This window comes from Ovis canadensis, chromosome 26 (assembly GCF_042477335.2).
Source record: "Ovis canadensis isolate MfBH-ARS-UI-01 breed Bighorn chromosome 26, ARS-UI_OviCan_v2, whole genome shotgun sequence".
Taxonomy (NCBI): Eukaryota; Metazoa; Chordata; class Mammalia; order Artiodactyla; family Bovidae; genus Ovis; species Ovis canadensis.
The window spans coordinates 21951766-21976828 of NC_091270.1; the positions used below are offsets into that span (position 1 = coordinate 21951766).

At 50.9% G+C, this 25063-nt stretch overlaps 1 protein-coding gene and 1 long non-coding RNA gene across 14 annotated transcripts in view; one reads left to right on the top strand and one right to left on the bottom strand.

The window, feature by feature from the left end:
• Positions 1–25063, top strand: part of MCPH1 (microcephalin 1) — a 230181-nt gene that overhangs the window by 163498 nt on the left and 41620 nt on the right. The gene's annotated exons all lie outside the window — the stretch shown is intronic.
• LOC138430976 (uncharacterized) overlaps positions 15831–25063 on the bottom strand; it is a 176442-nt gene continuing 167209 nt past the window's right edge. For both annotated transcript variants that reach the window (XR_011253473.1, XR_011253474.1), the window contains exon 4: positions 15831–16812. This is a non-coding gene — a long non-coding RNA (uncharacterized lncRNA). The remainder of the gene's footprint in view (positions 16813–25063) is intronic.

A 25063-nucleotide genomic window follows, 5' to 3' on the forward strand; every position in this document is an offset into this window, starting at 1 on the left:
TCTGAGCTTGGACTTCCAGCCTCCAGACCTGTGAGAGAATAGATTCTGGTTGTTTAAGCCAGTCAGTTTGTGGTTATTAGTTACAGCTGCCCTGGTGCTGTTTAGTCATTAAGCCATGTCTGACTCTTTTGCGACCCCATGAATTTTAACCCACCGCGCTCCTCTGTCCGTGGAATTTCCCAGGCAAGAATACTGGAGTGGGTTGCCGTTCCCTTCTCCAAAGGATCTTCCCAGCCCAGAGAGCAAACCCTGGTCTCCTGCACTGCAGACAAATTCTTTATCATCTGAGCCACCAGGGAAGCCTCCCAAATAATTAAATAATAGCTTTTAAAATGTTGCTGTCTTGCAGCCCCCACCAAACACTGTGACTGTTTGGCGGTTGTGCTTACTATTTAAGACTGGAGAAGTCCAGATAGCTCAGATATTTTTAGGTGGTATGTGTTAGTCACTCAGTCATGTCTGACTCTTTGGAACCCTGTGGACTGTAGCTCGCCAGGCTCCTCTGTCCATGGGATTTCCCAGTCAAGAATTCTGGAGTGGGTAGCCATCCCCTTCTCCAGGGGATCTTCTGACCCAGGGATCGAACCTGGGTCTCCTGCATTGCAGGCAGATTATTTACTGTCTGAGCCACCAGGGAAGCCCACTAAGGTCGTGATAACCATGCAAAGCTTTATTTTGCTGCAGTAAAACTATCTCTTAGAAATCCCAGGCCTCTTTAGTTGCCCTGTGTAAGGCTCCTCCTTCCTGGAGGCCCAATTCCAGTGCTACTTCCTTTAGGTCTTCTCCCTCATGTTTGCAGGGAGAATGCCGGACGCCACCCTCACGGAGACCCCTCGTCTGTCCCCACCAGTGGAGGTGCAGTGAGGCTCCTTGATGAAGGGACGATGGTTCATTATTCCCACTAACCGTGAGGAATAAGGTCATCAAGGCCCGAGGCCACGCCTCCTTAGGTCGCCTCTAGTGTGTTTCCAGATGACATCTGGGCATCCACCCCAACCTGCTCAAAGACAATGGCGATAAAGATGCAGGCTGGGTGATGTCACGCGGGGCTCCCCTCCTGCAGATTCTCTCTCTCAGTCACGTGCCGTGACGGGCCTCCTTCCCTGACGAGCCGAGGGTCTTGGCAGCGGATCCCACCCTGGACCAGTTGCGAGATTCTCCCATTCATCTGCCCATCTACCTTCTGAAGGTGGCCCAGGGGCTGGCAGGTTGTTGTAAGTCCTTGGTCTTTTCTCAGTAGTCGGATGCCTTTTCCTCAGACTGTCTGCAGTGTTTGTGCCATAGCTGCCATATTTGCAAGCTTCTGTTCTTCAGCTTTTTGGGGTTTTGTGGGGGAGGGGGTTGGCTCTGTCCGGTCTTCGTTGCTGCGTAGGCTTTTGCAGTTAAAATTGCAATGAGCAGATTTCTCGTTGTGCGGGCTTCTCTTGTTGTGCAGCACAGGCTCTAGAGCTTGGGCTCAGTAGTTGTGGCTCATGGGCTTAGTTGCCCCACAGCAGGTGGAATCTTCCCAGACCAGGGATCGAACCAGCGTCCCCTGCATTGCAAGGCAGTTTCCTAATCCTTGGATCAGCAGGGAAGCCCAGGCTTCTGTTCTTCAGCCTGAAGGTCCTGCTGGGGTTTTTTCATCGGGCCTCTCTCCTATCACCTCATTTTCTCTGGAGCCTGTTGTACTTGAATGAAGCTGGGTAGCTCAGAGCAAAAGAGCCGCCCCCCGGTGCAGAAGACCCTGGAGACGCAGGTTTGATCCCTGGATCAGGAGGATCCCCTGGAGGAGAAAATGGCAATCTACTCCAGTATTCTTGCTGGGAAATCCATGGAGAGAGGAGCCTGACGGGCTACAGTCCGTGGGTCGCAAAGAATCGGACATGACTGAGCATGCGCACACCAAAATCTGAAATGTAGGTAAGTCCCAAATGGAGTTAAATTATCAAATGCATGGCCGCTGATGGTTAAGCGAGGCCAGTAAGCACGCCTGCAGACTCTGAGTACGCAGAGCGTGACTGAGTGTCTCGTGAACGTGCTTGAGGTTTCGTCTGAAGGAAAGTGTTGTCCTTCAGGGTGATTTTTGAAACGGTATATGCTTACCTGGCTGCCCTGGTTCAAAACGTGTCTAGAGCTTCTTCCCAAGCTATTCTAAGCTGCTATAGAGGAGCTGCTCAGCACCGTGGCTGTCGCTCAGTCGTGTCCAACTCTTTCTGCCCCATGGACTGTAGCCCACCAGGCTCCTCTGTCCATGGGGATTCTCCAGGCAAGAATTCTGGAGTGGGTTGCCATTCCCTTCTCCAAGAATAGCTGTTTAGTAGGTGACTAAAAACATAATATTATCAATCCTATCGGTTTTCAGTGTTTTCTGTTTTATTCAATTCAACATGTATGAAAGACTCTGTACTTTGTTGTTGTTCAGTTGCTCAGTCATGTCCAGCTCCTTGCGACCCCATGGACTCAGCACGCCAGGCCTCCCTGTCCATCACCAACTCCCGGAGTTTACCCAAACTCATGTCCATTGAGTCAGTGATGCCATCCAACCATCTCGTCCTCTGTCATCCCCTTCTCCTCTTGCCCTCAATCTTTCCCAGCATCAGGGTCTTTTCCAGTGAGTCAGCTCTTCGCATCAGGTGGCCAAAGTATTGGAGCTTGTTAAAAAAAAAAAAAAAAAAAAAGCAAATTAAGGAATTTTCATATAGTCTAGAAAGAGCTTGAGATGAGTCTCATCCATTTCCTTCATGGGGAGCTAAGTGATCTGGACCTAATGAATCCAGAATCTGTGACTTCCACCTGCTGCCAAAGTAACTCTAAAAAAGTCAAACCAGCTCAAAGTTGGGTGTCATGGAGACCAAGGTCTCCTTCGCATGAGAGCCCCTTTCAGGCATCAGAATATCTCCTGTTTCTGAACTGGACATGAGGGTTTTCCTGCCACGTTTAGGAGAGCCTCATTTGCCTTCTGGGTACATCAGAAGTGGCTCCTATGGGACTTCCCTGGTGGCTCAGTGGATAAGAATCCACTTGCCGGTGCCGGGGACACAGGTTCAATCCCTGGTCCAGGAAGATCCCACATGCTGCAGCGCAGCTAAGCCCGTGCACCCCGCCTGCTGAACCCCACATGCCCCAGAGCCCGTGCTCTACAGCGAGAGAAGCCACCACAATGAGAAGCCTGCCCCCTGCAATGGAGACTGGCCCCTGCTCTTGGCAAGCAGAGAAAGCCCTTGCACAGCAGCCAAGACCCAGTCAGTGCAACCAAAAAAAACAGAAGTGGCCCCTGCTGTCACCAGCCACCCTGGCTTTGCTTCTCAGGTGCTGCACTGTCCTCGTCAACTCTGGGGCCCTGATTTTGGAGTAGAATAAGCTGGAGCCCCTGTGAAGTCTCCTGGGAGAGGGAAACGGGGGGAAATTCTTTCCCCAAGTGGTGTTTCTAGGAAAATATGCAGCCAGAACCTGCAGCTGTTCGCTCTCCAGTATCAGCTCTAAACAGCATTTGAGTTGGCAAAAAGAAAAGTGAGAGAACAATGCGGCCTGAAGCCTGAAACTTTGGGAAACCCCTCTCCATAATGTGCGTGTTTAGGGCTTACAATTTTCCTGTTTTCAGGACATAAGAGCTGTTTTCCAACTTTTCTGGGCCTGTTTTTTGGGTTTTGGTGTTCTTTTTTTTTAAAAGTGTTTTAATGATTGAACATGAAAAATACTTCTTGATCATTTTATAATATAAATCTCACTATTTAATTGGAGCTTTTCCCTTTTTTTCCAGAATAGACTATTTCATTACTGCCAAAATGCCAGTATAGCTGGGAGAGAATGAAATTAGGATTAAATGCAATTCAGTCAGCGGCCAAAGCTCTGCACGCAAGATGCATACTTTGGACATCTGCAACTCGGGGATGCCAACAATTTCAAAAGCTCCATCATCCACAAAAAGGAGAGTTTAGGGTAAACAGACCCATCTTGGTGACCAACTCGGGCTCGTTTCAGGGCCTGAGCAGATGTGTGGGTTCTCGCAAAGCCGGGCAGGTTAACAGAAAAGGCACATGATACCTTGTACGGTTCAAACTCTAATCCTAGTTCGTGCGAGTTAGGTTAGCTGTTGAGAGTGGGGTTTGGCTTCTCTGGCCCATAGACTTGATTATCCCTGGAGACACTTCACAGGAGATTTTAAGCAGAAATCTGAGCAGAGGGCCAGCCCTCACAGAGCTGGCATGGGAGGTGGATGACAGGCCGGGCTGCAAGGTCTCAGGGGCCAGGGAGGCCTCGACTCTGGGACCTGCCCTAGGTGGAGCTGCCTCCAAGGCTGGGAGGACCTCTCTCCCTCCCTCCAACCCCCTCCATCTCAGCCTTACCCACCTGCAGCCCCCACCCTCCACCTCTCTTGCATGGGAGTAAGCAGCAGGCGATCTGGAGAATTCAGGGAGGTGAGCAAACACTGGGCCGTAGGTTAGAGCCCTCCCTGGGTCTGGTCCCCACCTAGTTATCGGAGAGAGCTCACTGGAATGGATGCGACTGACATCCTTACTCATCCCTGAGACGGGCGGCACTCAGCCTGCCCAGGGGCAGACGCCAGGCGTCGGAAACACCCTGTCCTCACAGGAGGGGAGCTGAACCGTCAGCCTTTCACCAAGTCTCGCCCATCAGTCAGTAAAATGTTCCTCTTGTGAAAACTGCTGTGTGTATAATTAACAGGCAGATTCTGGATACTTTTTCATACTTTCATTGTTATTGTGAGCATGAAATTCACCCCTAAACGGAAGGCTTAATGCCAAGTGGTTTGTGTATTATCTTGACTGAGTGTAATGAGATGGTTTCAGCAAAATAAGACAAATAAGCAAAGGGCACCCAACATCTCTTTATGTCCTCAAAGCAGATGTCACCAGCAGTCACGGAAAGGGTTCTTGGTTACAGGTGAGGGAAACCAGTGCCTTCTGATTTATATAAAAATGGAGTGTCTTTGGGAAAGATATTGGGTAGTTCTGAAAGTATATCAGTAATAATGAGGCTGGTGGGGGTGGGCTGAAGCCAGAGTCAGCGCCCTCCAAGACCGGCCTGGGGAGGCGTCCCTTCCCTGTTGCCGCAGCAGGAGCCGTGGGTCTGCAGCCAGCACCCAGGTACCGCCAGCTCTCCCCCACTGAGGGCCTCACCCCATCCCTGCTTCTCTGGGTCACTGGCGTCAGTTCCAGTCCCTGGGTGTGTGGGTCTCCGGGTGGGTTACTTGAGCCCTAGCAGCTGAGTGAGCTGGGAGAGTGAGACTCTGGCATTTCTAAACTCCGTGGTGGGCAGGCAGCCCAGCGTCCCACAAAGACTCACGAGGCAGGGTCTGTCCCAGCAAACACGGGCGCTCAGATGCCAACCGACCACAGAGAGGGCCCCTGTCCTGAAATGATACGACGCTCACCAACACTGCAGTTCATTAGGAGCACTCTAATGCAAACATTAAGTGGTGTCCAGTGCGCACTCTCTTATTTCAGCCGGTGCCCTTTACCATGTTAAACCCAAAGGATCTCCTCATTCGGGAGAGACTCAGAGAGAACCCCCATTTACAGACGGAAAACAGATGCCGGAAGGCAAGTGGCTTCCCCAGAGGCCACGGCGCTGCCCAGCGTCGTGTGAACGCGGTCTTCTCATCCCTGCTCTCGCAGACAGCTGTGCGTGTGACGCGCCTGTGCTGTGTCTCAGTAAACACAGGCATTCACGCACAGTCAGCAGCTGCATCGCCTCCTAAATGGAGGGGGCAGCCGCTGCTCGCGCCTCCTTGCCGTCCTGAAGTCTCGTGCCCTGTGCTGTTCGTAGCTGTGGGCAGGAAGGGCAGCGGTACAGGGCACGCGAGTACAGCCCAGAAGCGCGCAGTTCAGGGAGAGACATGGCCACTCAACCTTCCTGTGGTTTTCGTTTTGGTCATCAACTTGTAACAAATGTGAAAGCAAAGCAGTGCCTTCTGACAGTTCTCGAGAGACGTTCTTCTGAGAGAGGAGGTCTGTGAAGAAACTCACTGCGTGTGATTTGAATGTTTAGTACCTGATTTCCCACAGTTCTGGAGAAATTATAAATTACGTTGGAACCTAAGCTGGTCAGCACTGGCTCTGATGTCACTCCACTTGCCTCGGGGTAGCCTCCAGCCCTGGGCTCAGTGGTTGCCTCGGGGGGTGTTGGGGGAGGGCGTGCAGACACCCCAGCATCACGTCCCGTGTCAGCGGGCTGGCAGACACAGGTGGCAGTGGTGGCTTTCCTGAGTGTGCGAAGCCCTTGGAACGATGTGTCTCATGGAACAAAGTGTTGCCTAGATGCTGTTCCTGTGCTTGTTCACCTGCCAGGGACTTCCACCGTCTCTCTGTCAGTCCTCCAACAACTCCCCAAGGTCGGCAGCCCTGCGTTACAGCTGAGGAAGCCGCAGCTTAGTGAAGTGCAGTGACCTTACCGAGCTCAGTTCAAATCCAAGTCTGACTCCAAAGTAAAGAACCAGTCTGTGCAGCATCCACTCACTTAACCTTTGAACACTGAGCTGGGTTCGTCACAGTCCTTGACTTGGTTGCTCATGAAGGGTCTCTTTCTTTTTTTTTTTTTTAATTTATTTTATATTGGAGTATAATTGATTAACAGTGTTGTATCAGTTTTAGGTACAGTCGCCTCTGCTGTGTGTGTTAGTCGCTCAGTTGTGTCCAACCTTTGGGACGCCCATGGACTGTGCCTACCCGGCTCCTCTGTCTGAGATTCTCCAGGCAAGACTACTGGAGTGGGTTGTCTTTTCCTCCTCCAGGGCATCTTCCCGACCCAGAGATCAAACCCAGGTCTGCTGCCTTGTAGGCTGATTCCTTGTTCTCTGACCAGGTAACACGTCACCTGGTTCTCTCTGGACCTAGTACAATCAATTCTGTACCTGACAGGGTGATGGACAGGGTGATCGGGGGAGACAGCGCAGGCGTGCGGACTCCCTCCCTCCGCAGGCCAGTGTCCAGGGGGAGACAGCGCAGGCGTGCGGACTCCCTCCCTCCGCAGGGCAGTGTCCAGGGGGAGACAGCGCAGGCGTGCGGACTCCCTCCCTCCGCAGGGCAGTGTCCAGGGGGAGACAGCGCAGGCGTGCGGACTCCCTCCCTCCGCAGGGCCAGTGTCCAGGGGGAGACAGCGCAGGCGTGCGGACTCCCTCCCTCCGCAGGACCAGTGTCCAGGGGGAGACAGCGCAGGCGTGCGGACTCCCTCCCTCCGCAGGGCAGTGTCCAGGGGGAGACAGCGCAGGCGTGCGGACTCCCTCCCTCCGCAGGGCAGTGTCCAGGGGGAGACAGCGCAGGCGTGCGGACTCCCTCCCTCCGCAGGGCCAGTGTCCAGGGCCGCGGGGCCCAGGCTCACCAACACGGGGAAGAGTCATTCCCGCTCCTTCAGCAGAGAAGCGTCTTCTCTCTTGAAGACTGTTCTCCTTCCCATTAGCTTTCATCATAAACACTTCCAGAGAATACTTTATTCTCAAAATGTTGTGAAATTAAAATTAAAACCACGTTAAAGCACCAACTTAAATGTCATTTTTGTGATAAATTATCACAGACTTATAAACGTATCAACTAAATTTGTTCCAACTAGAATATCAGATGCTGTGTGAGCTAGAATCCCTGAGACTTATTTATTTTATTCAAACTGCTTTTAAAATTTTGAAAGCAGCTTTTCAGGTTTGTAATTTACCTTCCAGAACAAACATTCTACGATTTTGTTAGTACCTTTGTATTTATTCCTATATTCTATGTGGGCATCTTTGTTTTTGCATAGCTAATAGAGTAAAATTTGCTGACATATTGAGTACAGCACTTTCACAGCATCATCTTTCAGGATTTGAAACAGCTCAACTGGAATTCCATCACCTCCACTAGCTTAGTGATGCTTTCTAAGGCACACGACTTCACATTCCAGGATGTCTGGCTCTAGGGGAGTGATCACAGCATCATGATTATCTGGGTCGTGAAGCTCTTTTTTGTACAGTTCTTCTGTGTATTCTTGCCACCTCTTCTTAATATCTTCTGCTTCTGTTAGGTCCAGACCATTTCTGTCCTTTATCGAGCCCATCATTGCATGAAATGTTCCCTTGGTAGCTCTAATTTTCTTGAAGAGATCTCTAGTCTTTCCCATTCTGTTGTTTTCCTCTATTTCTTTGCATTGATCGCTGAGGAGGGCTTTCTTATCTCTCCTCACTTTTCTTTGGAACTCTGCGTTCAAAGAGGAATGTCTTTCCTTTTCTCCTTTGCTTTTCACTTCTCTTCTTTTCACAGCTATTTGTAACACCTCCTCAGACAGCCATTTTGGTTTCTTGCATTTCTTTTCCATGGGGAAGGTCTTGATCCCTGTCTCCTGTACAGTGTCACAAACTTCTGTCCATAGTTCATCAGGCACTCTATCAGATCTAGTCCCTTAAATCTATTTCTCACTTCTGCTGTATAATTATAAGGGATTTCATTTAGGTGATACCTGAATGGTCTACTTTCTTCAATTTAAGCCTGAATTTGGCAATAAGGAGTTTATGATCTGAGCCACAGTCAGCTCCTGGTCTTGTTTTTGCTGACTGTATAGAGCTTCTCCATGTTTGGCTGCAAAGAGTATAATCAATCTGATTTCAGTGTGGGCCATCTGGTGATGTCTATGTATAGAATCTTCTCTTGTGTTGTTGGAAGAGGGTGTTTGCTGTGACCAGTGCGTTCTCTTGGCAAAACAGTATTAGCCTTTGCCCTGCTTCATTCCGCATTCCAAGGCCAAATTTGCCTGTCACTCCAGGTGTTTCTTGACTTCCTACTTTTGCATTCCAGTCCCCTATAATGAAAAGGACTTGTTTTGGTGGTGTTAGTTCTAAAAGGTCTTGTAGGTCTTCATAGAACCATTCAACTTCAGCTTCCTCAGTGTTACTGGTTGGGACATAGGCTTGGATTACTGTGATATTGAATGGTTTGCCTTGGAAACAAACAGTGATCATTCTGTTGTTTTTGAGATTGCATCCAAGTACTGCATTTCAGACTCTTGTTGACCATGATAGCTACTCCATTTCTTCTAAGGGATTCCTGCCCACAGTAGTAGGTATAACGGTCATCTGAGTTAATTCACCCATTCCAGTCCATTTTAGTTCGCTGACTCCTAGAATGTCGACGTTCACTCTTGCCATCTCTTGTTTGACCACTTCCAGTTTGCCTTGCTTCATGGACCTGACATTCCAGGTTCCTATGCAATATTGCTCTTTACAGCATTGGACCTTGCTTCAATCACCAGTCACGTCCACAGCTGGGTATTATTTTTTCTTTGGCTCCATCCCTTCATTCTTTCTTGAGTTATTTCTCCACTGATCTCCAGTAGCATATTGGGCACCTACCAACCTGGGGAGTTCCTCTTTCACTATCCTATCGTTTTGCCTTTTCATACTGTTCATGAAGAAGCAAGAGAGTTCCAGAAAAACATCTACTTCTGCTTTATTGACTATGCCAAAGCCTTTGACTGTGTGGATCACAACAAACTGTGGAAAATTCTGAAAGAGATGGGAATACCAGACCACCTGACATGCTTCTTGAGAAATGTATATGCAGGTCAGGAAGCAACAGTTAGAACTGGACATGGAACAACAAACTGGTTCCAAATAGGAAAAGGAGTACGTCAAGGCTGTCTATTGTCACCCTGTTTATTTAACTTCTATGCAGAGTACATCATGAGAAACGCTGGACTGGAAGAAGCACAAGCTGGAATCAAGATTGCTGGTAGAAATATCAATAACCTCAGATATGCAGATGACACCACCCTATGGCAGAAAGTGAAGAGGAGCTAAAAAGCCTCTTGATGAACATGAAAGAGGAGAGTGAAAAAGTTGGCTTAAAGCTCAACATTCAGAAAATGAAGATCATGGCATCTGGTCCCATCACTTCATGGGAACTACATGGGGAAACAGTGGAAACAGTGTCAGACTTTATTTTGGGGGGCTCCAAAATCACTGCAGATGGTGATTGCAGCCGTGAAATTAAAAGACGCATACTCCTTGGAAGGAAAGTTATGACCAACCTAGACAGGATATTCAGAAGCAGAGACATTACTTTGCCAACAAAGGTCTCTCTAGTCAAGGCTATGGTTTTTCCAGTGGTCATGGATGGATGTGAGAGTTGGACTGTGAAGAAAGCTGAATGCTGAAGAATTGATGCTTTTGAACTGTGGTGTTGGAGAAGACTCTTGAGAGTCCCTTGGACTGCAAGGAGATCCAACCAGTCCATTCTAGAGGAGATCAGTCCTGGGTGTTTATTGGAAGGAATGATGCTAAAGCTGAAACTCCAGTACTTTGGCCACCTCATGAGAAGAGCTGACTCATTGGAAAAGACCCTGATGCTGGGAGGGATTGAGGGCAGGAGGAGAAGGGGACGACAGAGGATGAGATGGCTGGATGGCATCACTGACTCAATGGACATGAGTCTGAGTAAACTCCAGGAGCTGGTGATAGATAGGGAGGCCTGGTGTGCTGCGATTCATGGGGTCGCAAATAGTCGGACACGATTGAGCGACTGAACTTAACTGAATAGTCAAGGGCTTTCCTGGTGGCTCAGTGATAAAGAATCCACCTTCGAATGAAGGAGACACAGGTTTAATCCCTGGAGATCCACTGGAGAAGGAAATGACGGCCCACTGCAGTAATCTTGCCTGGGAAATCCCATGGACAGAGGAGCCTGGTGGGCTACGGTAGTTGACGCATAGGCTTATTTTCCACACCCCCACCCCCGGAATGTAGACTCTTTCCACACTGGGGATTGAACCCGTGTCCCCTGCATAGGCAGGCAGATTCTTAACCACTGAACCACCAGGGAAGTCCCTGTATGTACCTTCTGTTGCCCTGGATTTTGCGTTTCTAACCGCTGTGAGGATGAACTTTATTTCAGTGGCTCTCTCTCTGAAGGTTCGCCGTATGAGCTTATTTAGCCTTGGAAATTCTCACCAGTCCTGGAGATGCACTGGTCTTCCTGGAAGGCGTGCAGTCTGTACATTGTCCTTGATCACCTTCAAACCTTCCTAGACTTCCTGCCTCGGTCACTTCTCCGAAGCTCTTGCCAGTTCCCAGGCTTGCTTGTAATTGAAACCCTCAGATCTGTATGTTGAATTTGTCGGTAAAATTACAAATGGAATTCAGAATCAATACTCCCTTTAAAAACAATACTACAGGTCTGAAACCTCCGGGAGGAAGGGACTCTCAAGTTCATCTGAGATGTGAATTCCTCGTCTTCCTAAATGTTTGTATTCCTATCACAATCCAGGGTTTAGTGAACCATAAAAAGTTAGAAGTTAGTGCAAACAAAGTCGCCCACAAAAATATCTCAACTGATTTAAAGGGAGACATAGCAGATGGAGATTGTTGTTAAAAGAACTCTTACCCGACTAATGCTTTTTTATTTTAATCTCTGCTTATCCCAGACCTTTGTGCCTGCATGTACTGATACATCCAAATCTACCACAAACTTACTGCTAGGATGCAGTTCCTTCCAGCCCATTATGACTGGGGGAGGAAATTTTTGTAAAGGTTATCTTACAAGGCATTTCTCAGTGTTGGCTACGGCTTCACTTAATCTCTTCCAAAGTTTGACAACGCTCGAAGCAGTTTACAGTGACTTTACGGTACAGATGGCCCTGTCCTGCTTGCGTTTTTCTGAACACAGGCGTATTCTGATGAGATGGCGCTTTCGGGGCAACCCCTTGCCAGCAAACACGGGCCTTGCGCTAAACAAGTTGGGTCAAACTGCGTCCCCTAGTTACGCTGTTGTCCCACTCTGGATGAACAAGTAGCGAGACGGAGACAATCTCAGAGTCTAAAAGCCCAAATAAAACATCGAAAGCTTCCTGTTGAGTCTAATTGGCAAATTTGATGAATAGGCCACATGAATCAGTAGATAACCCCTCCTCACCCCACCCCATTTCCAGCACTCTTGGCAGCACCAGAGAGTCATATTTTATAAATATAAGCTGCCCTCCAGCAATTCAGTTTTCAGGAGTTGCGGGGGTGAGACTATTTTTTCTCGTCTTTTCGGACCAGTACACATCTCTTGTGTTGTGCATTTTTCCTGTAGCAAATAAATTACTTTTGGGCAACACAAAGGAGGGTCTTCTGCCTGCCTGGGACTCCATGGGGAAGGAAGTGTGGGTTTAACCACTCGACTCGGGTGGGCACAGCGTGTGTGACGGGGCTGTGCCCGCCCCCTGCAGGGTAGCCAGCGGTGGCCCGTGAGTCTCCTGTTTAAATGAGGCCGTTTGGGTGAGCCTGCGGGGCAGTCGGATCTGGCTGTGGTCCCCACCACTGGAGCTGTGCCTGCCAGGGACCCCAGCCCCTCTGAGGGGGCGTCGCGGGCCTCTGTCCACCCACGCTTCCACCTCCTGTTGCTTCCGGCAGGGCCTTACCCTGCAGTCCGTGGACGCTGTCCCTTCCCCTCCGCCTCAGGGTTCCCTTCCCAGCGTCACAGAACAAGAGAGCACTGCGTTTTTCTCTTCTTTTATTGAACTGTGTTTGTGAGCTGAGGTGTCACCCTCACCCCCGTCGCTCAGCGTGAGTTCCTCCGCATGCTTACAGGTCCCCCTTGTGTATAAGAAGAGGGAAACTACAGGTCACTGCTGTTTTCTCCTCTTTCTAAAATGAAGCCCAGTGACCGAAAACCTTGGTCTCTGTTTTATTCTTTATGACCAGTTATGCCAGGGGGTTGCAGGGCAAATGAAAATATGTATATAATCTTCAGTTTCTGAGCGAAGTTACTGAGCATCTGCCCTACTCCAGTCATTGGGGTTGGAAATAAGCGTGTAATGTATTCTGTGTTGTGGGAGGCAACACAGAATAAAGGAAACAGAGGAGACGTTCAGCGTAGACGCAGACACCTTGAGCTCGCCAGGACAGACCTGGGGACAGTGATGCTTCTGGAAAGGGAGGAGGAGGGCTGGGTGGCCGTGGAGAGCCCGTGAGCAGGTGTGGGAGGCTCATCCGGTGCGCTGTCGGACGGCTGGGGGTGGGGGGTTGGGAAACAGGCCTCCAGGCCCCAGAGCTGGCTCCGCCCCCCGTGGCGCACCCTCTCGGTCCGCCAGCCTCCCGTAGCCCGGGCATCCTGGCCTGAAGCCCAGCGTGACAACCCCCATCTGCAGGAACACCCCCAGAGTGCAGGCTCTGGGAGGGGGCGCCAGGGACCAGCGATGCCCCCGACCCGCACCCAGCGCTTTCCGTCAGCCGGGAGCCCGCACGCCCATGCAGGTTCCCCCTGGTTTGGGTTGTGGCGACGCGTGGGGGTGTGGTGTGAGCAGGCTGGAGCATCTCTGGGGGTCTGAGTTACAGAGCCCAGAAGACTGCACAGTGCCCCTTTCTTTTATGAAGCCATTTGAAGCGGCGCAGGACTCCCTGGGTCCGCAGATGCCGGGCCCTCCTAGCTGACCGCCTTGGCCCCGTGGGGCTCTAGCTGTCTGGGCTCCAGCGCTGCTATTGCCGGATTCCTCTGGTTTAGATTTTGTAGGCTGTTTGTTTCCGCTCACGATGGCTCATCTGCCCACTCTATCGAGCTTTGACTTCCCTACGATCCCATCCGGCGTTTCCAGGGCCTCGCCCGATGACCCCTGGCAGCCTCACTCTTGTGTGACAGGGCTGCACCCAGGATCCAGAAAGTTGTTTGTTTCCCATTTGCTGATTGGCAGGCTTTTGAGCCACTTCCAGTTTTTGATTGTTGGGAATCTGATTACAGCTTTTGGCGTACATCTGTGTAAGGTCACATATCTCTTGGTGATTTTTCAGGGGGATAGCAGTCTTGGGTGGTTTACTGTGGTCTTAAAAAGCCCACAGAGATAAGGCTGAGCCCAGGGCTTCTCTGTAAGAATGCGTTTCTACTTAAATATAAGAATGTAAGGGAGCTTTGGTCGTGAGAAAGAAGCGAATGCTTGTGGAAACCTTTCGGAAGACCCCAGACACACTCAAGTCAGAGGGCCGCGAACTCACCGTCCCCAGAAGCACACGGTGGGGTGTGTCTCTTGGTCACCTAAGCTGACCGTGTCATCTGTGCTGAGCCTGAGCAGGTGAGCGTCCTCTGACTGATGAGTGTCCAGCCCACTTGACAAAGGCCTCCCAGGACAGAGGCACCCAGAACCCAGGCTTCCTGCCATCTGCGGCATCTCTGGACCGTCCCATCTCACGCACCTCAGAGTCTGGTCATTCTGGGGAAACAGGTGAAGGAAGAATTCCCAGTTTGCCAGCGGAGGCTGGGAGGGGACGGAGGGACAGGTGCGTCCGTGGCAGTGGCGGGTGGGGGTGCCGACCCGGCCCAGGGCTGCCGCTGAGCAGACCCGGCCTCCAGCCAGGGAGGCACACGGGTCCCTCACCTTCACCTCCACGGGGAGGCGGCCGTGGCTGCAGAGCAAGCATCGTGTACCTGGGAGCCAGGAGGAGGTGTGGGCCGAGCACGGAGCTGTCAGTGTGTGAAGGGCACCAGCATTTATTGGAGCAAGAACTGAATTCAGTTAGACTTTAAAAAAGAAAGAAAGAAAGGAAAAACCAGTTTTAAAAAAGGAAAGCTCTGAAAAGAAAGTTGCTTTCATGGGGCCGTCCCTGGGAAGACAGGCCTTGTGGTTGGAAAGAGCAGTCTGGTCAGCTCCCTGAGAGCAGGGTACCCCCAGAACAGGAGGACAACCCCAGGGCAGGGCACACTGGAATTACAGGAGAGAGTCCGTCGTTTGCCGGGGGGACCCATCAGTTTGGGCCAGCACTGGTTTGCTTGGGACAATTAAAACGCCCTGCGTCAGCTGGCCTCTCACTGTCCCCCAGATGGACACAGAGCAGAGTCAACCGTTGGTCCACATGCTTGAGACACTTCTGGTCACTGGCCCGGCCAGGACACTGGTGAGTCTCGGCCAGGACCTGGGCTCACAGCTGCTCTTTCTGCCCATCTCCCCAGCTGTTTTCGGTCCAGAGCCAAGCACCGCCCACCTGCACCATCCTGCTCGGTGGGCTGCAATCCCAGTACTCTTGGAAGAGACTCTAGGGGGAGATGGCACCTGGCTTGTAATTGGCTTATAGGGCATCAGAGACAATGATCCAAAGGCTGAAGGGGCAGAAGTTACAGCAGTGAAAGAAAGGAGGGGCAGCCGCTGGAAACGAACTTCTGCTCCTCAAGTGGATTCTTCTGAAACAGTCAGTGTGTGAACACTGGAGTGTCAAAGTCATCCAACTGCCTAGGCAGATTTTCAAGAACCTTCCCCAGTGTCTCTCCTCCTGCCAGAGTCTCGGGAAGGCAGGTTTGTTCTATAGTGACTGACATTAGAGCAGTGTTAGTGACACAGAAATGGATTGAATGATGCTTTTCCACTTACTAAGGATTTCTTTTTTTTTTTTTTTTTTCCTTAAACCACTGACATTTCACTTTATGCGACCCTTTTTTGGTGTAAATCGAGGCTGGGATGGCGAGTGGGGAACACTTATTTATGTGCTATGCTTCCTCTCTTTTCCTCATATTCTATCACTAAGGATATTGACTTGAAAACAGGATCTTAGTACCCAGTGAGCTCACCTACTGCTGGTTTCCCCCCAGACATTCCAGGCTTTGTGACATCAGTGTGTCCTGCTCGGGGTGTCATTTGAAGAGCAGGCATCTGGAAATGATGAAATCCTGAACAACAAAGTCTTGTTTTCAGGAAGAGGCGTTCGTGGGGGAGGGAAAGGAAAGAAAGCTTCCTGTGAGTACCTACTGTGTGCCGAGCACCCCGCCTGTCTCCTGGTGGTGATGCTCTGCTAAGGTGAACGCAATCAGAACAGGTGAAAACCCGGTCAGCCGAAACCGACCCAGCTTTCCTCTGATTTTTCAAATGCTGTTTGTGGTGTTTGTGGTAACTAAATAAACTGCATGTCAAGTATCAAGGATTTATTGACTCTTTAGTCAGAATGCAGCGTTTGAATGCATTTATGCCTTATTTGTCAAAAAACCAGGATGTGATGATACAGCAGTATATGGTGGACAAGTCTCCATGTCCGTGCTTACTGAAATGGAAATCACACAAGAGAAGCTTCCATTCATGAATACCTTTTCTTTAAACTACCTGAAAGCCACGCATAAAAAAGACACACGTGGTCCCCGTGAATTATCTTGTTCCACTATCTTTCCAAATGGTACCTTCATTTTGAAACTTTTTGCATCAGAAAGTTCTTTAGAACAGCAAAAAGTCAGACAGTGAGGAACAGCCATTCAGTACCAGAAGAATGACTGTAAATTTTGCAGAGTTTGAACAGTTTTTTCCGCAAGGGGTTTCAACAGTGTGGAGTCTGTTATGACAGCAAGTGAAAGACTTAAGGTTCCAACTGCGTCATCGTTATACACAGAAAAGAGTAACGCGTAAAGCAAGCAGAACAGTGGTGGAGGCAGGGAGGGGCTGACGTTCCCATCTGTGTGTGTTAGCCTGCGTTCCTCTCAGGTGGGGAGAGAGAGAAACACTCGGTCTGCATTTTCTGGAGTGTTTCATAGGCCAGTGCAGCCGAGGACAAAGCGGTGAGCCCCGCATCCTGGGTGGGGAGCGGACGAGTCGGCCCCCTTGAGTCCACTTGGCCCTAGGCCACTGGAGACTGGCTTGGTTTCTGGGTTCAGATTGACAAGGGGCTTAATCTGGAACACGGCTCTGAAACCAGTTTTCCTCGTGTGGCACTTCCAGTGCCAATCCGTGTGGAGACATTGTCACAAGCAATAACTTCTCACGGAGACATGCCGGAGTGAGCCAAGGAGGCTGAGGAGGGTCTGGTGTCAGCCGTGACGTTCCAGCGAGCAGGCCTCGGGCTCGTAAAGGCAGGGAAAGTGTGTCTCACCACTGTCTTCTGTGAAAGGCTGCATAAGTAGATAGCTGTTGAGGGGGAAAGGTTTAAAAATTATACACTTTAGAAACATAAGCTTTGAAGGGCAGTTTTTTCTTTTGTTTTGTTTGGCAACACCACTCAGCTTCCGGGATCTTAGTTCCCCTACCAGGGACTGAACTCAGGCCCTGTGCAGAGAAAGCACCAAGACCTACCCACTGGACAAGCAGGGGTCCCCAAGGAGCAGTGCGGCGTTTCCGTTTCATTCCCATCCGTTCCCCAAGACAAGCCCTGCAGTAGTTCTGTGAGGTGGTATTGGTTTGAGCTGTGCTTTGTGAAGGAGGAAGCCGAGGCTGCCGCGGGCCCTCTGACCCTCCCCGGGCAGTGGAGATGGCCTCAGACCGGCCTTCCGACCCCACGGCCACCGCCCTCGGGCCGTGATGATCTGAAAGTGACTGTCTGACCACCTGCCTGCCCCGCCCCCCCCAGCATCCCCGGGAGCGGACCCCTGCCGGGAAGCCCCTCCCCGCTAGGCTTCTGGACGCTGGGCTCCAGACTGGGTGTAAAGGTTTGCTGTGCTCTCATTTGCTTTTCATTCAAACACAAAACAGTTTCCCTGCAATAGCTTCTTTCCACTTTTTAAATCAAAGTTGCTCTAACAATTCAGGCTGTACTTACTTATTTTTAAAGGGATCTGGGCCCTTGTTTTTCTTTTGTCCTGTGTGTATGTGTGTGTGTGTATGAGCTTTATTTTTCTCAAGCTGCTGCCTCGAGGCTGTGGTTCAGACACTCTTTCACTGAGGATTTCTGTCTTTGCTCAGACAGAGAGGAGAGCTCGGGCAGCTTTATGAACCCAGGCTTGGGGCAGGCTCTCGGTGTTTGTTTACAGAGCTGTGAGGTGCTGCAGGATTGCTGGTGAGGGAATCCTCGGCAGAGACAATCTCCTTTCCCCTGCAGAGGTTTTTCTCTAAGACTGAACTCCAGATCTTGCCTGCTCCCCCACACATGCGGCTCCTGGGCGGGAGCACCCGGTGCCCTGCAGTCAGCCCACAGGCAGACAAGCTCTGCAGAGGAGGAGGTGAGGGCCCCACCAGCCGCAGTGCCTGCTCCCCCGGCCCAGGTTCCCTGCGGGGGTGCCGGTGGGCCGCACTGCACTCAGTGGGCTGCAAGGGGAGCCGGTGAGGCTGGGGGGCCCCCGGGCCAGGCCTGCCCCATGGCCTCCCTGCTGCGCACTCTGGCAGGCCTGGTTGGGTGTTCCTGGGCAGGATCCTGGGGAGGGTTTATTGCAAAGGACAGCCTGTCTTAAGAAAATTCGCTGAAGCAAATCAGCAGAGCGCCGAGAGCCAGGTGACAGCACAGGAGAGCGTCTACCCAGAACACGAGCCTGTGATGGGAGCTATAGGCTCAGAGCCCTGCCGTTCTCATCGCAGTCCAGCCTGAGACAGAGCCCCACGGCCAGGGACCCTGCAGACCCTGCCTCAGGACTCATTCGGGGCCCCTCCGTGGAACTCCTACCGAGAAACTAGAGCTCCTGCTCATAGCTAATCAATTTTGAAAGCGGTCAAATAGGAAAGTTTCTTTTTTCCTACCCCCCCCCCTTCTTTTTAATCAACAAAAAACCTTTTTAGTGTCCTTCCAGGCGGTTTTTCACATACTGTTAGCGTGCGTTCCTGTGTGCCACTTTTGCTGTTTGACACTGAAGGGAGGAAGCCGCGAGTGCCACGCTTTTCATCTGAGTGCAGAGGAGGCCGTGTGGCCCTTTGAGTTTTGCTCAGGTCTCAGCTTGGTCTCTATCTGACCCGTCCCTCACCTCGGGGTTGAGCTTAAAAGACCCCCGTGCCACATTTCAGTAATTCTCACCGTATTTCAAATTTTTACTCTATTTTTTATGGTGATCTTTGGTGTTAGGTATCATGAGGTATGGGCTTCCCTTGCCACTCAGTTGGTAAAAAATCTGCCTGCCATGCAGGAGGCCTGGGTTGGTATGTCTATATGTGCCCCGAAGACCCCACAGGGAGAGTGTCCCCCGGGCACAGAGCTTGCAGAAGGGAAGGGAAGAGGGGCTCCTCGAAGGCTCTGGCAGGAGACACGGCGGGTTCCCAGCAAGCCGAGCATCGGAGTTGGCAAGCCTGTAACATCCACCATCCCTGGGACAGCTCAGAAACGGATCAGAGGCTCGGGCAGAGCTCACGAGCAGGAGCTCCGACCTGGAAGACAGCCCAGCCCCCGCCCCGACCTCCGGAGCGTCTCAAGATCAGGAGTGAACGCCCTTGCCCAGGCCCCCCGAAGCCCCTCGTCCCTCACACGTCCAAACAAGCGGAGGCCTGGAGGGCAGTGCCCCCAAGACTGCCTGCAGGGGTGGTGTTCTCACCGCCTCAAGGCAGAGCAGGCTTCCTTGAAGCTCAAGAAGCTTTGTGGATGGGTGAGCCGTGCTGGCGACCCCAGGCTGCCCCATCTCCAGGGTTCTCCAGGCGGACCACTCCCGTCTGCCCTGCATTTAGCGGTGGCTCTGTGGGTGCAGGCGGAGGGACCCCTGTCTCGTGTGTCACTGCACGAGACAGTAAGGACTGCGGAGTGGGTGCGGGGTGAACAGGTGGGCGCTCTCCCGCCCGTTGTAACTGAAGGACAGCGAGCTGGAATCTGAAAGTGTTAGCAACATGGGGCTGGGATCGCCTCGAACTTTGCAGAGTTTCTCCTGCAGTCACACCGTAGCTTACCCCTGTGTAGTTCCGATCTTGACTCGCCAAAATACAGTGCTTTTAAAGTAAAAGAAGTGCCTCCCCAGTGGCTCAGGTGATAAAGAATCCACCTGCAATTCAGGAGACCCAGGTTCGATCCCTGGGTCAGGAAGATCCCCTGAAGGAGGAAATGGCACCCCACTCCAGTATCCTTGCCTGGAGCATCCCATGGACAGAGGAGCGTGGTGGGCTGCAGTCCAAGGGGTCGCAAAGAGTTGGACTCCACTGAGTGACTACGCACACAAAGCACAGAAAACGAGCTTTGGCCTCGGTTGCGTCTGGTACGTGCCTGCAGGCACACGCGCGTGCACAGGCTTTCACACACACCCTGCCTGACTGGGGAGGAACAGGGAGAAGGTCCTGATCCCTGTGTCTCAACCACGCATTTTCAGAAGCCTTGCAGCTATTTAGATGGTGCTTCTCAACCAAATACGTGGCTTTTAAAAGTTCTGATAAACGTGAGCATTTAAACAGTCCTGGGAAGTGAGAATATTCCTTTCAACTCAGGCTTGCGTGGTTATAAATAGAAAGGCCTCCTCTAATCTCAGAATCTTAAAAAGAAACCTTGATGTTGTTACGTGATTACCTAAAGGAATGCCTTCCTCTTTGGGCCGGAAGGATATTTTTAAGAGAATGCGAAGCTTGTGACAGGAATTATCGATACCTTTGGAATTCTCCTCTCCGGTGACTGGGTCATTACCTGGGAATGGTTCAGGGACTGCATGACGCCAGTCCCCACGCTGTTTAAAGTGGAGCATAGCTTCGTGAAAGAGTGAGAGAGCGAGGATGTGCCTTTGTGCGTTATTCTTGCCGTGATGAATGATGCTTGTTTTCCTCTCCACTTTAATTAGAATGTTTCTACATTTGCCAAAGAAAATGTTGGAATGGAGACAAAAACCCGAAATTATAGGAACAGGGCTTGATGTAATAGCTTATTTGTAAAGGAAACACAACTTGTTTGGTATTTTATTGAAACAGGAAGTTCAGAACCTCGGCACACACAAGCACAACAAATTCTCAGGTGCTCGTTGAGTCATCTGTTGTTGGAAATAGTCTCCTGGTAGTTTTCCCCTGGATTTACTTTTTTAACTTCATTTTGGGTTTTTTTTTGTTTTTCTTTTTAAGCAGTGGGAGTGGATGGATATAGGAAATTGCAGAGAGATTCAGTGAGAAGTTGGTTACATTTTTTTTTAATATCTGCTATCAAGTTTAAATAAAGTAGGGAATTATCTCCTTTTCCGTATGTGTACATGCAGTTTGGGTAGCTATCAATCAATGTACAAAATAAGGAAAAACGAAGGGAAATGAGCATTTACCTCAATTCTGTTGCTATTTCAAAAGCAGTCATTGGTGAGAGGAATGGATTTGAGGTCAATACAAATTTCAATTTGGTATGCTAAAAAAAAGCACTGAATTATAACAGTCTTTTTTAAAAAAAAATCAATATTGTAAGTTCAGAGTTTAACTGAAAAGATAAAACCCAAATGATTTCTATATAGTAAGTTGAACTGTAAAGGTTAAAAAAAAAAAAGAAAAACTTTGTGAATCCATGTTCTATTTACTGTTGTTTAATAAAGTAAGCATTTCACAGCAGAAACTAGAAAAACTTTCCTTCCCAGTTTTAAAAACTTACAGACGTGATTGAACTGAGTTCATGTTGAATCAGAAATCTTCAGATTTAATTTCCCATCCTTTTTTTTTCCTGCTGATTCTTTTTTTTTTTTTTTCCCTAATTGGAGGGTGGTTGCTTTACAGTGTTGCGCTGCTTTCTGCCATGCATCAGCATGAATCAGCCACAGGTATACGTGTGTCCCCTCCCTCTTCAGCCCCCTCCCACCCCACCCCACCCCTCTGGGCTGTCTCAGAGGGCAAGTCGGGCTCCCCGAGGCTTCCGGCCAGTTCCCGCTGGCTCTCTGCTTTGCACATGGTGGCCTATATGTTTCAGTGCCGCTCTCTCCATTCATCCCGCCCTCTCCTTACCCACCATGTCCCATCCTTTTCTGAAAGACCAGGCTGGGCTGGTGCTTTAAAACATGCAAAACCCTGGCAAGAGCTCAGCGTTGTGAAAGCTCACTGGTGCACTAACAAGCCAGGCGCTGCCTCGGGGGCGGGGTCCCCAGAGAGCGCCTGGGAGTCGGGGTCCCAGCCAGCGGGCTCCAGTGCTCCTTTAACTCAGGGTGGCCTGGGCTTCCACCGTCTGCTACGGCACAGTTACAGAGTGCCTTCCGTTCAAAGACGCCCAGAAAGCTGCAGGCACACACTCTTCAGGAACCTTGGAAAGGGGCAGATGCTAACCAAGGCCTGCTCTTTCCAGAAGCAGCAGTGCCTGTCTCGTTGCAAACTAAGACTTTTTTTAAAAAAAAGAGCGACCTGAGGTTCAAAGCAAAATTGAGGGGAGGGTACAGAGGTTTCCCGTAAACCCCCTGACCTACCCACCCCCAGACAGTATCTTTGTTACAACTGATGAAACTGCATAGACATCTCATCACCCACAGGCATAGTTCACATTCCGGTTCACTCTTGGCATTGTCCATCCTGTGCGTTTGGACAAGTGTGTAATGACATGTGTCCGTCCTTACAGTGTCGTGTGGGACAGTTTCACTGCCCTAAAAGTCTTGTTTTTCCCCCATTCGTTCCTCTGCCGACCCCTGGAAACTCTGGTCTTTTCAAACTGCCTTCCTTCACACAGAAATACGCATTGAAGGTCCTTCCTTGTCTTCCATGGCTTGATGGTTCATGTATTTTTAGTGCTGAATAATACACCACTGTCTGGACGTACCCCCATTTTATTTAGCCATTCACTACTGAAGGATATTAGTTGTTTGCAAGTGCTAACAATTATGAATACAAGTGTCATAAGCGCTTGTGTGCAGGTTTTTGTGTGGACATGGATCAACCCTGGGGGTGTGATTGCTGGACTGTATAGTAAGAATGAGTTTAGTTTTCTAAGAAACCAGCAAACTGTCTCTCAAAGTGACCTGTGCCATTTCACATTCCCATCAGCGCTGAACAAGGGTTCCTGTGGCCCCATACCTCGTCAGCATTCGGTGTTGTCAGTGTCTGGGTTTTGGTCATTATAATGGGCGTGCACTGGGCTTCCTTGGTGGCTCAGTGGCAAAGAATCCTCCTGCTAATGCAGGAGACTGGGGTTCAATCCCCTGGAGAAGGAAATGGCAGCCCACCCCAGGATTCATGCCTGGAGAATTCCATGGACAGAGGGGCCAGGGTGGGCTCCGGTCCATGGGGTGACAAAGAGCTGGGCACGGCTTCGCTACTAAATAACAACAGCGGCGAGCATGCAGTGTTCGTGTTTTTCTGATGACATTTCGTGTGGAACACATGCAAATAAGCCCCTCTGCCATCTGTGGACCATCTTTGGTGAGGTGTCTGTTAAGGTCCGTGGCTCACTTTCCAGCCCAGGAGGTGCCGCCTTTTGAAGTCTGCAAGCCTGCCACTTTCAGCACGTTTATGGTGCCCCCGCATCATCGGTGTAAACTTGGGCTGTGGTTCTGCTCCGGGGCTGCCCCTCGAGGCTCCTCCCGGGCTTGTTCTGCACTCACACTGTGCAGGTCCTGCAACACACACCCATCTCAAAGCAAGGTCTGGGCTTGCGATGCCCCTCTCGTGCTTTGAGGCTCACCCGAGACTACAAATGTGACAAGGCGGGAAGTTATGGCTCTGTGATGAAAGATTTCTTCTAGTTAGATTTCCTTTTCATCACCTAAGTAACACTGAGCAAAACAGTATTACCACGAAATGAAAGGGAGGAACCTGCACGCATCTGTGGAAATGCGAGGCTCTGGGTGTTTGCTTTGTGTCAGCTTTGAATCGTCAGTGGTGAAGGTCACTAACCCTAGAAACGCCGGGAGGCAGTGGCGGAAGGTCTAGAAGCCCACTCTGCCCCCAGACACGCTGGGTGGCTTTCCGAGCTGCAGACGCCCTCACTTAGAGGCTGCGCTGCCCAAGTGACGCAGCGCCTGGAGGAAGTGCAGCCTGCTGCCTGTTGAACACGGTTTGATGCGCAAACCTTGAGGCAAGTAAAAAGTGGGCGCACCCATCCAGGAACGCTGCCTGCGCCCACGCAGAGAGAGAACGGCCCTGCAGAGGTGGCTTGAGGCCCCTGGATCAGCATCGCCGGGCCTGCAGCCCTACACAGCGAACCCTGGAGTCGTCTTCGCCCCTGCCTCCAGGGCCTCGGAGCTCCCAGCTGTGTCTCCCAGGGGTCTCTTCCCTCCACTTGCACTGCCTTCAGCTCGCCTCAGAGATGTGTCTTTGGAAAACACAGACCTCATCCTGTTATCATCTGCTTTTACATCCGTTTTGACTTCCCTTTGCCTGCAAGATCAAGTTCATACTCTGTAAGGAGACATTCAAGACCTCGCCCAAAACTTGTTCTCAGCCCACCTTCCCACTGTCCCAAAATGCCAGACACAGGGCTACCCACGGTGCCCGAAACCCAGCTGTGTGTGGCCGTCTGTCCCCTGGCAGGGCTCCCCATCACTCCCACCACGCCCTCACCCCACACACATCCTTTTCCTAATTATCCTAGGGACAAGCTTTTCTGGGAAGCATTCCCCAGACTTTCCAGGAAAAATTAATTTCACCTTTTGTTATGGCTTTACAGTATTGTTTTCGTATCACCAGTATAAATTGTTGTTGTTGATCAGTCATGTCCAGCTCTTTGTGAACCCATGAACTGTAGCCTGCCAGGCTCCTCCCGTCCATGGGATTTCCCAGGCAGGAATGCTGGAACAGGTTGCCATTTCCTTCTGCAGGGGATCTTCCTGATCCAGGGATCAAACCTGGGTCTCCTGCATTGGCAGGTGGATTCTTTTACTGCTGGGCCGCCAGGAAAGCCCACCAGTGTAAATACTACAGTATAAAAAGGATCAAAAAAAAATTAAAAGAAAAAAAAGGATCATTCATGTAACTTAGTTTAGTAAATTGTGTATGTAGATCTTTTCTGCTAGATTATGAACTTCTTGAGGGCAAGGTCCACATTTTTGCTTTTATTGATTTATTTTTCTTTTTTAAGCATCTGCATCATACACTGAAGATACACGTCTCTTGGGTTGAAACAGACTCTGACTGGAGGGGGTGAGACGGCAGCGGGCGCCGTCGGGCTCTGACTGGAGGGGGTGAGACGGCAGCGGGCGCCGTCGGGCTCTGACTGGAGGGGGGTGAGATGGCAGTGGGCGCCGTCGGCCTCTGACTGGAGGGGGTGAGACAGCAGTGGGCGCCGTCGGGCTCTGACTGGAGGGGGTGAGATGGCAGTGGGCACTGTCGGGCTCTGACTGGAGGGGGTGAGATGGCAGTGGGCACTGTCGGGCTCTGACTGGAGGGGGTGAGACGGCAGTGGGCACCGTCGGGCTCTGACTGGAGGGGGTGAGATGGCAGTGGGCACTGTCGGGCTCTGACTGGAGGGGGTGAGACGGCAGTGGGCACCGTCGGGCTCTGACTGGAGGGGGTGAGATGGCAGTGTCCAGAATGGCCTGGGAGACCTGAGAGCTGTGGCACCCGAGGGCTTTAATGTCCGTCACTCCAAGCCTTTGTTGTGGCGAGA